The sequence below is a fragment of the Uloborus diversus genome, chromosome 3 (assembly GCF_026930045.1).
Source record: "Uloborus diversus isolate 005 chromosome 3, Udiv.v.3.1, whole genome shotgun sequence".
Lineage (NCBI taxonomy): Eukaryota > Metazoa > Arthropoda > Arachnida > Araneae > Uloboridae > Uloborus > Uloborus diversus.
The window spans coordinates 194,588,903-194,603,534 of record NC_072733.1 but is presented as its reverse complement, the minus strand read 5'-3'; positions in this window follow the sequence as shown (position 1 = coordinate 194,603,534).

Genomic DNA, 14,632 nt, shown 5'->3' with positions numbered 1-14,632 from the left:
AAAAGAAAAAAAAAACATAAAAAACATTCATGGAGAGCCCGGGGCACATTTTCCAATTAGAAAATGTGCCCCGTATTGAATTGGAATACGTGCCTCAACGCCATATTTGATTTTTTTTGTAATATTTAACTCTGAAAATGAAAACTATTTGCCAAAGCAATCACGCCATCAGAACCGCAATGAAATATAGTTTAAAGTTAGGTCCTGACAATGAAACAAAAACAGTATCATACATGTTTTTTTTAATGAAAAGTAAATGCTTGTCAAGTTACGCACCAGAAGAAAAACCGCAAAAGTTGACGTCTCATGAAGACAAAGCCAGCTGATGAACTGAGGATCACGTGGAAGGCGTGCGCAGTGCTGCAGTTTCACACTGTCCGGTAAGCGTCGCTACCTAGCAAGAAACACTTAAAAACTATGGCGCATTGAAATACGTGCCCCTATAGAATAGCTGCCCCGGTCTCCCCTATATGGCAGTCCACAGGTTAGATCCTTCTCCTCTTCTCCCTCCGCTGTACACAACAGGATTATGGATTAAATATGTCGAAAAACGCTTTAAGTATTTAAGAAATTTCTAATATTGGGGAGGGGAAACTTGTATATAAGAATATAATTTTGATAACGATACATAGTTATATTTCCCCGTGGTTCAGTTTAATGCAGAGTAAAAGTTTAATCAACCTAACAGAGGCTTTCTATTAAAATAAAATCCTTTCAACAGGTGAGGATAAAAGAAAAGGAATCATCAGTCAAAAGAGGTGGTGCAATTTAAGAAACCAAACGGTTTCAAATTAATATTCAAACAGATCAACTCCTAACAACCTTTCTCCTTCTTCATGAACTGCTATAAAAACTCCCTTCAATTGATTTATTTACATCTGGAACTTGCCTTCTTTTACTGTTTTGATAATAGGTGCATTCTCCAGTATTAACGAGTTACGTAAAGGATATTTCACTGCAAAATTATAGAATATTTGTGGTCTTTAATTGCAAAAATCTTAATGAAAAGTTAATTGTTTTTAAAGTGTTTTATATACATCTTAATAGAGTAAGAGCCCTAGAGTGCCTAACCTACGTCATAGTATAAAGGATCAAAATTTTTCTGCATAAGAACATCACAGCAGGTAAAAAAGGTTCACTATTATTTAAGCTGAGTCGCGCTGGCTTTAGCAGGAAACAAGCAGCAAAGTTGCGTAAAAAACTGAGTCATTCCATGTCAAGTGACCTCGTCGTCTCCACCCGACCATCTCCGATTTGAACGAAATTTTATAGAGGTGCAAACATGCCTTTGAAACTCAACTGTACACATTTTCAGCTTCCAAAGCCCAAATCGTGAGGATCTAGGATCTTTTTAAAAAAATAGCTCCAAAATGGCGGATCAGCTTTGTGAAACGAATTACCATGTTTGGAACGGTGGAGGCCATTTTGGAGCCCATTTTTTTTTCTTTTATGGTATCCCAGATCCTCATGATTTGTGTCTTGGAAGCAGAAAATTCGCATAGGTTAGTTTCAAAGGCATGTCTGCACCTTTGTAGAATGTCCTCCAAATCAGAGGTGGTTGGATGGGGGCCATCAGGTCACGTGACATGGAGTGAATCTATGATGTTCAGCTTTTTGCACTAATTTTGCGCACCTTTGCTATCTGTTTCCTGCCAAAGCCAGCGCGACTCCGTTTAAATGATAGCGAATCTTTCTTACCTACTGTGATGTCCTTGGGGAGAAAAATTTTGGTCCTTTTTACTATGATATAGGTCTAGCACTCATGGGCTTTGGGACTGTAAGCCCAATTGATATACAGGGTGTGCGAAAAGTCCTTGAAACATTTAAAAAATTCATAGAAAACCAACAAATTGTATGAATTTGCGGTTTGCTTCATAATACTACAAAAACGATTTAAAAGTTACTTTTAAATCGTTATTATTATTATTATTATTTTTTTTGTTGACATGGGAAAACGCAAAAATGAATGAAAATTACTTTATGAAGAATTACAAGCATAGCATATACTGATACCCTGGCTGCGAAATGCCTTTTTTCGTCTTCTTTTTTTCCCCTTTTCATTTTTTTTCGATGTCATAAAAACTCTTGAACCTGTGAAATATTATGGTGCAACCGCAAATTCATACAATTTGTTGGTTTTCTATCAATTTTTTAAATGTTCAAGGACTTTTCGGACACCCGGTATATATATATTTTTTCGATGGGAGCTTTAGTATCTTAGTGGGGAAATTGAACTTCTGATTCCAACGTCACAAAAAAGGATTTCGTTGATACCCAAAAGAGTTTGGACTTTTCTTTTATCTAATGAAACTTTCAGAAATAAATTTTTATAACTTTATACAGAAATAAGCCCTTTCAATAAATTGAAGAAAACAGTTTTTTTCATTAGTTGAAGGGATCAAATTTTTCTTGTCACGTACGAGACACCTGATCAAAACAATAAAATTCCTTAAAACGATGAATAAAACTTATGGTAATGTTAATTTTGATAAACATGTTACTCAGAATCAAGTATTGAAAGCTTGCATGAAAGAGAATATAATCAATATATATGCTTGTAAAAATTCATGAAATACATTATTAACACGTACACAATATATAAATCAAAGACTTTTTTTAAATAGGGAACTTTTAAAGTACTTGAAACATTTTAATGATTTAGTTTTTTTTTTCGTTTGTTTTTCTGTTTTTACTAGTTGAAAAATTTATAAATCAAAATTTTTGATGAGCATGATAGACAAGGTCCGAAAATCCTGTGCACCTAGTCGGCCAGGGAAAAAATACTTTGGCGACTAGTTCTTTCTGAACAAGAATCATCAGGAGCCATGCTGCATATAGTTTTCTTGCTAACTCACAAAAATAATTTGACAACTTCGTTGGTGTCTGATGACAGGTATAACTCTAAATCCAACTGCAATTTATATAACCCAAGCACATCAAAAGAATTTTGCCAATTGTCTTTACGTCTTTGGAAATTAAGAAAAAAAAATCCTTTACTATTGATATTGAAGTTGATGAGTTTAGTTCTCAAGCTTACTCAAAATACCTTTTTAGGGACGGCTTGCCACAAATGAACCTATTTGCTCCCAATAAATTGATGCATTCTTTACACTACTTACCCAAGATAGGTCATCCTATAGATGTGTTTGAATTATTTTTTTCAATAGTAAACTTTTCTTTTTAAACTCGTTTTTCACCCGTTACATACACTATATGACCAAAAGTATTGGGACACTTTAAAAAATTCATATTTCTACGAATTTCTCGAGAAATAAAAGATCAATTGCTATGTAATTTTTTCACATAAAAGGTATACTCCAGCCGCCATTTTTCAACAAAAATTAAGTCTACTATTCATTTCGGGGATGAAGAACAAATTTAGGAAACAAAAAAAGATTTTTGATCATTTTTCATTGTAAATTGCTGCGAATAAGCTATAAACTTCATAAATAAGTTAAAAACCCATCTAGAATTTATTTTTATATTTCCGTGAGAGAATCTGTTATACCCACGGAAATATAAGCATTTCTTTCAAAAATGCATTTTTTTTTTTGTGAAAAGGTTTTCGGTTTATATCACGCAGAGTTTTCCGTAAAAACGTTACTAAACTTTCAGAATATTTGACTGCGTATTTCAGAAACATAATAATAAATTTCAAGTTAAAATATTGAAAATTTAATGAAATAATGAAATAAAAAAATTAAAGCAATTAACTTTCCACTACGCATGCGCGAAAGATAGCAATTTATAACCTTCATAATCGGAAGCCCAGATATAGGGTAGCTGGGAGTAAAGCCCCTCGCGGGGTAAAAGCCCGCACCGACCTTTTGACTCGACCGCCTTGGAGTGAGAAGTTTACCTCCAGGTGGTAGGTTTATCCTATTAAAAATCTATTGCGTCATGAAATTTTGTCCTTACCAGGCACTCCAGACACGAGAAAAAGGGCTAAATCTGTTTTTTACTACTTTGGTCTAACTTTTCTAAAGCATTATTTGAACATTGGAAAATATAGGATTTGTAAAGAAGAACCTAGGAGTTACACGTTGATACTGTTGCATTAAAGCTTCACCTCTGAGTGAAAATAGTTATTCTAATCCCTGTTTAAAAACAACAGGGCACGTTTTTCAGAAAGTGGCAAAATGGGGAAAATCCCCGCAGATGTTTTGGGGTAAATTCCCGCATCTCCAAAAGTGTAGAGATTCGCCCCACTGAGCTTAAAATTGTAATTTTTGAAATGATATTGACATTTTTGTTTAGCATACGTTTTGTGCAGTTTATTCTACTTTAAAAACAAATTGTGGGAGGACATTTATTCATAAAGCTTTAATTTGGATAGGATGTAAAACCTTACGTCCCATTTCAATTCAAATATGCTTCCAATAATACAATATAATTTCCTTTTTTTGTTCATTTACGTACTTATGATTTTGTGTCCCAGTACTTATAAAAGAAAACAATTTAAAACCATGAAAAATGTCAAACCTAATGAAGCACTTCATTAATTGCTGCCGTTTCTGCGTTTTGTACGGTGGACATTAAAAATAGGTTCAAAAGATCGAAAGAAGAAATCTCTGAAAAATGGATCTCAAAGAAGAAAGATTTCCCTTCGCTTAGAATAACAGTGCAGGAAAAAAACCCCCAAGTTTATTCCTGCTCAATGTGGTCAAGATAACTCCAATATGCCAAGAAGGAAAAGACTATGTAAAAGGTTTTTTTTACACAAAAAAATATTTCAGTAGCCAGCAAATTTACTAAGACACAGTCATTCATTGTAAATGAAGACATAATTAAAAAAATATATTGTCGTAACCTTACAGGACAGCATGGTTTTACAACGCAATAACTGTTTTAAGAAGTTCAACTGGGTGAACTATTTGCTACGTAGGTACCCAGAGTTGCAGCAAAAGTAACCTAGCAGCGTCGTAATACTGTGATAAGGATCAAGAGAGCCTTCATTATGCAGCCAGTTTAGGTTTGTTCCAACTATAGGTACTTAGCTCCGTTTCAGTCAATTAACTTACTTTCATACTGCGGCTGTCATATTTTCCCACGTCACTGAATCCTTTTGTTTAGACGAAAGCATTTTCGTACCAGTTTAGAAAAAATTATGTTTAAATTTATGAGATATTCGAATTCAATACTGCTGAATACCAATAAACCAATGACACTATAGGGGTTTTTAAGTGTTTTCACCAAGCAGTCACTCTTATTATGCACATTCATCTTGAATGGACCGCATTGCGAGGCTTTAGCCCATGGGGTAACCCCGCAATTATGATTTTAAACTAAATTGTTAATTTCTGGATAAATACAAATCAGACAGAGTTTGAATTTGGAGGAGTTATAGGTAAAAAACCGTTCTATTACCTTAATTAAAAAAAAAAAAAACGGGAAAAGATATCCTTTCTTGACCACGATGTTATAAAAACTGTAAATCGCGGAGCTTTACCCCCACCTACCTTTTCCTACATCTCATAAAAAATACACCTTGATATCTTTTAAATCTAAAAAGTTATCAGCGATCTAATGAGCCGAATTTCAATAATTTTTGGCTAGACGACGAATCGTGAGGGATCGTTCGCAAATAATCCATTCTTATGATGAATCACTCTGCAACAATGGTAGGAAAGTGTTGCCAGTTTGCGAACGACCCTTACCATTTGTTGCCTATCCAAGAATTATAGAAATTCTGCTCATTAGATCGCAGATAACTTTTTAAATTTTAAAGATATTGAGGTGGATTTTTTTTAATGAGTTGTAGTATATATCTGAGTTTTATATTATAAACGTTATAAAATGCTATCTTTCGCTCGCGCGCAGTGAAAAATTAATTGCTTTAAACATTCATATTTCATTAAATTTGCAGTATTTTAGCTTCAAATTTTATTATTGTGTTTCTACAATATGCTGTTAAATATTCTCAAAGTTTAGCAACGTTTGACGATAAACTCTGATGAGCTGAAAATCTTCAAAAAATGTCTGCATTTTTTGAAAGAAATGCTGATATCTTCGTGGGTATAAGAGATACTTTCACGAAAATACAAAAATAAATTTTTGATAGATTTTTCATTTATTTCTGAAATTTATTTACAACAAGCGATTTATAATAAAAAATGATTAATAATCTTTTTTTTTGTTTCTTCAATTTATTGCTGGTCCCCTAAATGAATAGCAGACTTAATTGTTATTGGAAAATGACAGCTAGAGTATACAGTTTGTGAAAAAAAAAAAACAGAGTAGTTGGTCTTTTATTTCTTGAGAAATCGGTAAAAATGGGTATTTTTTAAATTGTCCCACTACTTTTTGTCATATAGTGTGTGTGCATATACTCCATTAAATTAAACCGAAACTATCATGTTGGATTGGAAGTGAAAACTTTTACAACATAACAAAGCAACGTATGTATGTAAAGAAAACATTAAATTGCTAATGCTGGCCACACGTAAAAACGAGTGAGAGAACTGGGGTTTTAAGAGCTTTAAGTTACAGAAAAAAATCTTTTCAATTTTCCTACAATAAATTTCAATACAGACAACTATATGACTTTAAATCAGGGCTGCGGAGTCGGAAAAAAAATGTTCGACCCCGACTCCGACTCCTTTATTTTGAAACGCCCGGCTCCGGATTTTTTAAAATTTTTCTTAATTGTATTTTTTCAACTCCCTCTCTCCCATCAGGGGAAGGGGAAACTCTAAACAGAGATTGAAATATTAATTCCTTTTTATGAAAATTTCGCATTTTTGTTTATTTAACGTTAGAAATTCAATTTAAAAATCAAATTTTTCAATAGTTACAAGTTAAAAAGAGAGAAGACTTAAAAAATCCCTTTTAAAAATTTTGAAAAGGATGAGCTGTAATTTGCCCCCCTTTAATGTTTAACAAATAGATATTGATCAAATCGTGTGCTTCCAATTTTTGAAAGCTGTAACTTGGATTTAGAAAAAAAGCTTTTTTTCTCTCAAGTTCTTGAGAGGAGGTGGTTTGCCCCGTGTGACACCCATCTGGTAGATGACACCCAAAGTTAATTTCAGAGTTTATAAAAAAATATAAGTATTTTAATTCTGAAAATTTTCGCGAATATATTTTAATTTATATTTCATCAATAAAATTTCAACGAAAATAGGGCACATATACATCAGGAGCTAATTTTACACAAAATGCGACGGTATACAAATTTGTACCAATAGCTTTTACTGTACCTATATTTCTTCTTCGCTAAATTTTTAATTTAAATTTTATTGGCTGCATTAGAATTGACCTTAATATGAAGATTTTCAGGTTAACTGCAATTATTGAGTGTTGTAATCAAGAAATCATTTACACTTATTTTGTTCCATACTTTTTAGTGAGAACCAAGCTTATAGAAATAGTCTTAATAAAGAAAGAAACATTAAATTATTTCATCGAATCGTTTGGATTCGTGCTTTCGCGCCAGAACTTCTTTGAATTTGCCGATCATCCTTAAACGTTTCAACCTTAGCTACGGGCATCGATCTTACTAATTTGATACGTTTCTTTTACTATTTTACAACTGAGATCGAACAAACACTATATTTCTATTTTTATTTGAAAGTGATTACTTGAAAATGTTAGGCAACAAAACCGTTTGCTGACAGTCACTATTAGTTAAGTTAAAAAGCAAGCAAATTAGGGGACGGCTACAGAAAGTTCGGTAAGCGCTCAAGCTAGTTGATTGCCATAATGGCAGTTATTTTCTCATTAGTATCTTTTTATACATGTAATCGAACCAATTGGTAGTCAGTTTTTTAAAAATGCAAGGAGTCTCAGTGAAAAGGGAAGAAAAAAAGAAGCCTGGAGTCGGAGTCGGCATGTTTTCTAACGACTCCGACTCTTTTGCTCAAAAATCAGTCCGACTCCGACTCTTCGACTCCGACTCCACATCCCTGCTTTAAATGACTGGAATTCAGTTACACGTACTGTACCGCCAGTTATAATAGCATTTGTTTATCAATGAACTGAGCAAGATTTAGGATAAGTTAAATAAATACCTTTGTACTGTGAAAAGTAAAATAAGAAATACCTACGTCAAAAAGCACAAAATGCAGATTACTTCAGACACGTGTTTCTGCGTTACAAGGAACGCCTTTTTGAAATCCAAATCACACAAAATCCGCTTTTGTCGGATGTCTTTTCATCCATAAGCTCATTTCTTTTGCAATGAAAAAGGCGTTTTTTGTAACGCCGAAACATGTGTCTGCTTTAATCTGCAGTTTGTGCTTTTTGACGTTATTTCTTATTTTACAGATTTAAGATATTTCTGGAGAAATCCATATTTTAGGATATCAATGTCATTCACAAATAGTAGAGCAGAAGAGCTAAAAAACAACTGTGTTAAACTAGTGATTATCAACGGCATTCCAGAGGGATTTTGAAGTTCAAGGATAGCATCTAGAATTGCATTAATTAAGGGCAGGGAGATGGTGTAATTTGTTATGCATCCACGGGAGAGTTACGTTTTTTTTTTTTTTTTTTTGTGGATCAGACATGCTAGGAGCTGCATCAAAACTACATAAATACTACCTTTTTTTTCTTTTGAATTCTTATGCCGAATTGGCAAAGATAACGTCTAAGCAAGCTCTAGTGTCAGACGCGTGATTACGCTTATTGGGGGTAACTTTTCCGTGAGGCAAAATTTTATTTTTCAAGCATTTTAGCTCCATCCTAATAAATAAGCAATTAGTTAGTTCTGAAAAGTCAAAATAATAATCTTATGATTATTATTACTATCTGAAATGGTGATGGATACCTGATGGATAATTCCGTAGTTCAGGGTCAGAAGAGCGTAAGTAAAATAAAAGGTGATTTTAAGGTTATCACGGCATTGTATGTAGAATAGGGTGGAGTGGAAACGCTGAAAAATAAGTTGTTTTATATATATATAATCTTCTTTTTTCATTCCTTAATTTGAATCGATTGTCTCTTCGTCTAAGTACAGCAAATTCGAACGAAGAGGGTTATTATTCCTTTTTTCCTTTCAGGTTTTCGAGATTTCCCTTCTTTTCCTTCTAATTTTACTATGATCGACGACTTTAGAGGAATCTTCTTTGATAATTATTGCCACCACTTTTAAAGCAGCATTCATAGCAATTGACGCTGATTTATCAAACACACCCAGCGTTGCCAAATTTAAAAGCTTTAAATCCGGGACGGGCTTCTAAAGGGGGGTTCCATAAAAGAGGGATGAAGTTTGAAAGACGGATTTTCACAACCTTGAGTTCAATGTTAAATTTTCCCCACTCACATTAACAAAGAAAAAGGAATATACAATACGCGCATATGAATACAAACTGTGTTTTTTACCACTGCGCAGTTGTTTTTTGGGAATATTAGTGAGAAAAGTTCTAACACGATACTCACAGGGGTGGATCCAGACTACCATTTTAGGGGGGGGGGTACTCATGGTAAAGTATACCCACCCCCAAACGAACCTACGGTTTAGGGCACGATTTTTTTTTAATGCTTGGATGTCAATGAAAAGCACGAAATCCGTCAGGAATAGGGCTCCTAATAGGCATAAATTTTGAAAAATTATTTCAAAAGCAATGAAAGAAGAAATTTAGAAAATTTACTTTCAAAAATTATTGCTGAATTGAAAAGGTTACAGAAATTTTTTACATTTTATTCATGGTGTTTGAACACAATGTGAACTGATACTATTGATGACGGCTTAGGGGAAGGGGGATCATGACCCCCATGACCCTCCTCTTATATCCGCCACTGGATACTCAATATTGTGAACATTCGTATTTTCCCGTTAGTAACCCTTTTTTCCAGACTTGGAAGATATAGTAGTCGTACGGTTGACTAATATTTAAAGAAAATATGTACTGCTTCACCAGCCAATGGGAAAATCGGAATGCCTAAAATACTTTTGAAGCTTCATTTGATGGGAGAAACCAAAAAAAAAAAAAAAAAAAAAGCTAAAATTAAAAATTTTTTTCAATAAAAATTGATCAGTTTTTATTTTACTGCAATAATTATTGCAACAGAACGTTGATAAACCCTATTTTTTCAAAATATCATATTTGATACTTGATTTTACTGCTGTAACGCTTCTTTTCAAGTTGTTATGCGTTTTAAAGTTGTAATAAATTTTATTATATTTCTTGCTACTTATATTTGTTGAATTGATCGCTACAATGAGTTCTGCTTTTACTAATTGAACTGTTTAACACTAGCATTACACTTCAGAACAGAAAGACCCTATGATTAAAAAATTTTTTACATTTGCTGCCAACTATGATTTTCTTATTCTTCCTGATTGTTTTTTTTCTTTCATTTATTTAATTTTTTATTTTTTAAAATAACGTCTCATTACCTAGTCCTTTCAAATTTTGGTAACTCCTCTCCAGAGTTTCTATCTTTCGATGGAAGAAAAAAAAATATTTTAAGATCGATGACTTTCTTCACTAAATTTATCGAGCAATTTAACCTTATGGGGTGTTGACAATAAACGTTATTCAGAAATTGATCAAGTAAGGTAAACACACCAGTAGTAACCAGTGCTTCAGTAGTGAATGGTGCGTCACTTCAAGTGGCCACTTCAAGGTTTATATTTGAAAAAAATAGGGTCCCAGGTTTCCCAATGGATTCAAACGTGCATTAGGTAATACCAAAGAATATGCAATATCTCCTGAACATTTGATGCACTTTTAAATCCATTGGGAGACTTAAAATCCTATTTTTTTTCAAATATATACCTTAAAGTGGCTAATACTGAAACACTAGCCACTGCTGGTGTGTTTACCTTACTACATTGACACTCAACTTGATAATTTTATGCACAAAATTTCAATTATAAAATATAAGAAAAGATAACCTGAATTTTTTTGAAACTTCTTTAAGCCTTAGGTAAGAGTTTAAGCATTACTTCGGCAAGAAGTCTCTCGAAATTCTTATATTCAAAATAGGGCTGATGATCTTAATTTAGCAACAGTGTCTGATAGGAGGACAAAATTAGAAATAATTACTCTGAATTCATTAGAAACAATCGAAAACTGGATTAAAAAAATCAACTTGCAATAATCAATTGAAAAAACTATTCCTAGAGAAACCAGACTCGTTCAAAATAAAATCAAAAACTCTATCTAAAATTTAATTCGTAATAGAAAACCACTCATAGAAATTTCCAACACAATTGTAAGTAAAAAGCTACTCAAATATTCAGGCATTATTTTTGATAATACGTTCTAATCATTTCATTAACCATATACTATATCATCTCAAATTTTGTAACAAAAATTCATGTTTTCTTGCAAAAATATTCCCTAATCAACCGAGTCATCATTATAAATTTGATAAAACTTGCAAACAGGCCTCTCCCATTCGGTACACAAAACAACCTACTGTAGGCATTATTCAAAGAACATTAAAAACAAAAAAAAAACTAAATGCGTTTAAACTATTTTAAACGATGTTTCATACTTTTTAAGTTATAAAACTTCATTCAGTTTCACACAAAAAGATATATACATATTTGTTTAACTCTACAAAACGTTTATGACATTAACCCCATATTTTTAAATCAAGAATAAATACCTATATTAATTATGAAAATGAAAAATGTAAATATAATCAAGCTATTAATCAAATAAATAATTAAAAAATAAAGAAAAAATACAAACATTTACAGATGCGTCCAAAACTTGATCCAAGTTGAATCTGCATTTTTTTCTTTAAAGGGAGAAAAATCATCTTTTAATAGCCAAAGGCCTTGAAACGATTTAAATACAGTATATCAAGCAAAGGGATGTAATTGGACATTTTCAAGTTTTGAGTAATGAGCGTTTAAAGATTAGATCCTAGGTAGGCTTTCATTGAATTTTTTTCTAAATCATGCTATACAGCAGCACCTACCAGGGCTACTAGTACAATCTACCCAAGACAGAGGAGAGGTTCACCTTCCATTTGTACTGGTTATCTACATATTTTTAATTTTGGCATTACACATCCTTTTGCTCCTCACTGCCTCAATTGTAAGAATTGTTTCTTCAAGACAGCTTCTTCCAGGCACTTTTTTGAATTTCATTTCTGTCACAACAGACCCATTATTACTTAAAATGCACCGCCAGCTCAGTTATTCCATCCAAGGACTGCAGTTCCGTGCTTTTTAGCACTCATCAGTCCGGAATAGGAATCACATGAGCTGGAGGCGAAAAATCTCTTAAGGGAGCCAAGAGATCCAAACAAACTGGTAGCTAATGCAGAATTAGCAAACCAGATGAGCGATCGCAGCAATGGTGCGGTTCAACTCAAAGATTGATGGCAAAGCTAAGGTATTTTGTTTGGCTCTCTTGGCTCCCTTAAGAGATTTTTCGCCTCCCGCTCATGTGATTCCTATTCCGGGCTGATGAGTGCTAAAAAGCACGAAACTGCTGTCCTCGGATGGAATAACTGAGCTGGCGGTGTATTTTATTTCTGAATTAGCCCTGGCTTTAGGGCGGTAACTTACTACAAAATACCTTAGCTTTGCCATCAATCTTTGAGTTGAACCGCACCATTGCTGCGGTCGCTCATCTGGTTTGCTAATTCTGCATTAGCTACCAGTTTGTTTGACTCTCTTGGCTCCCTTAAGAGATTTTTTTGCCTACAGCTCATGTGATTCCTATTCCGGGCTGATGAGTGCTAAAAATCACGATACTGCATGTCCTCGGATGGAATAACTGAGCTGGCGGTGTATTTTAAGTAATTCTGCCTTAGCCCTGGCTTTAGGGCGGTAACTTACTACAAAAGACCCATTCTTATTGGTATTCAGCAAGATAACATACACTATATGAATAAAAGTATTGGGACACTTTCAAAAATTCCCATTTTTAAGAATTTTTCAAGAAATAAAAGACCAATTGCTTTTAAACTTTTGTCACATAAAAAGTATGCTCCAGCTGTCATTTTGCAATTAAAATTATATCACCCTTGTGTTTCGGGGGTCAGAAACAAATTGAGGAAAGCAAAATTGTTTTATGGTCATCATTCATCGTAAATAGCCGAGAATAAGCTGTAAATTTCAGAAATTAGTTAGCTTACTATATACAATCATTTTCCATACTTTTGAGAAGATATCGCTGATATTCACGAAAATATAAGCATTTTTTTCCAAAACTACAAATTTTATTTGAAAGTTTTTGGCTCATAACACGCAAAGTTTTCCATCAAACTTACGAAATTTTCAGAAAACTTGATTGCATACAAGAGAAGTAAAATACTTAAATTTGAAATTAAAATGTTGAAAGATGATAAAATATGAACATTTAAAGCAATTATTGGATAACTGCGCATGCGCGAGCAATTAATAACTTTTATAATCTAAAACCCAACTAACTTTTTCAACTCGTAAAAAAATTCCAGTTTAATATTTTAAAAACTCTAAAAGTTATCAGCGATCTAATTAGCCGAATTTCAATCATTCTTGGATAGGCGACGTATCGTGAGGGGTCGTTATTATACACTATATGACCAAAAGTATAAGGAGACTTTCAAAAATTCATTTTTAAGGATTACTCAAGAAATAAAAGACCAATTGCTTTGTAAATTTCGTCACGTAATAGATATGCTCCAGCTGTCAATTTTCCATTAAAAATTATATCACCCTTACGTTTCGGGGGTTAGCAACAAAGTGAGGCAAATCAAAATGTTTTTTTGACATCATTCATCGTAAATGTCTCAGAACAAGCAGCAAATTTCGGAAACTAGTTAGCTTACTATGTACAACCCTGATATTCGCGAAAATATAAGCATTTCTTTGAAAACTACACATTTTACTACACATTACTACATATTATTTCCTGGGACTATTTGGAGCAGCATGCTTTTTCAATCTTCCCGCAAACTTCTCATGTTGAGAAAGGCAAAGTTACATGGGTTTACAACTGAAAAGAACTTACTAACTCCTTGTTATTCTCATCCCCTGCATTCCATTTTTGATTCATTAGTCTTCTTGATTTTCTTTTTCTTTCTTTCTTTTTTTTTTTGCCGCAATATTTGTATACGCTCGCTGATATTTTACTGTCATTTTCTCTTCATTTACCTGCCATTCTTGCTCTGCTTTAACTCTTATTTTGAGCAGCCGAAGAAAATTCCACAAATACGTGTTAAAAACCTAGTAAATTCTTGTAAAAATTAAAAAAATTACACGGCGACATTAAGAAAGCTAAAAATTATTTCAAAATATACATTTCATTTATTTCTTACTGAACTAAGCGTTCGCAAGACGCAGTATTTGTTTCAAGCGATTTCGTTCGTCACAATCAGTTTGTTTCTCACGCTAATGACTAATTGCTTATTGAATTTAATGAAAATTCAACATTTTAAATTCATTCTAGGTAACTCTTGGGAAGAGAATAAAGCACAATTTTTCCTTTTATAGTGCTATAAAAAGCGGAAGGGAAAATATGACGTTTTGTGACGAACGTAACAGGCCAATCAATACAGAATTCAAATTAGGCTGAACGAAGAAAAAAAAATTATGAAATAAATGAAAGAAATAAAAGAAACAAACTTCAAAATTTTAGCAATAACTGGAAAAAAAAAATATTTACATCTAATGTATAATTAAAAAATTGAATTCTTGAATGTTTTTATATGCAAAATTTATATACTGTTCTTCAAGCAGTAA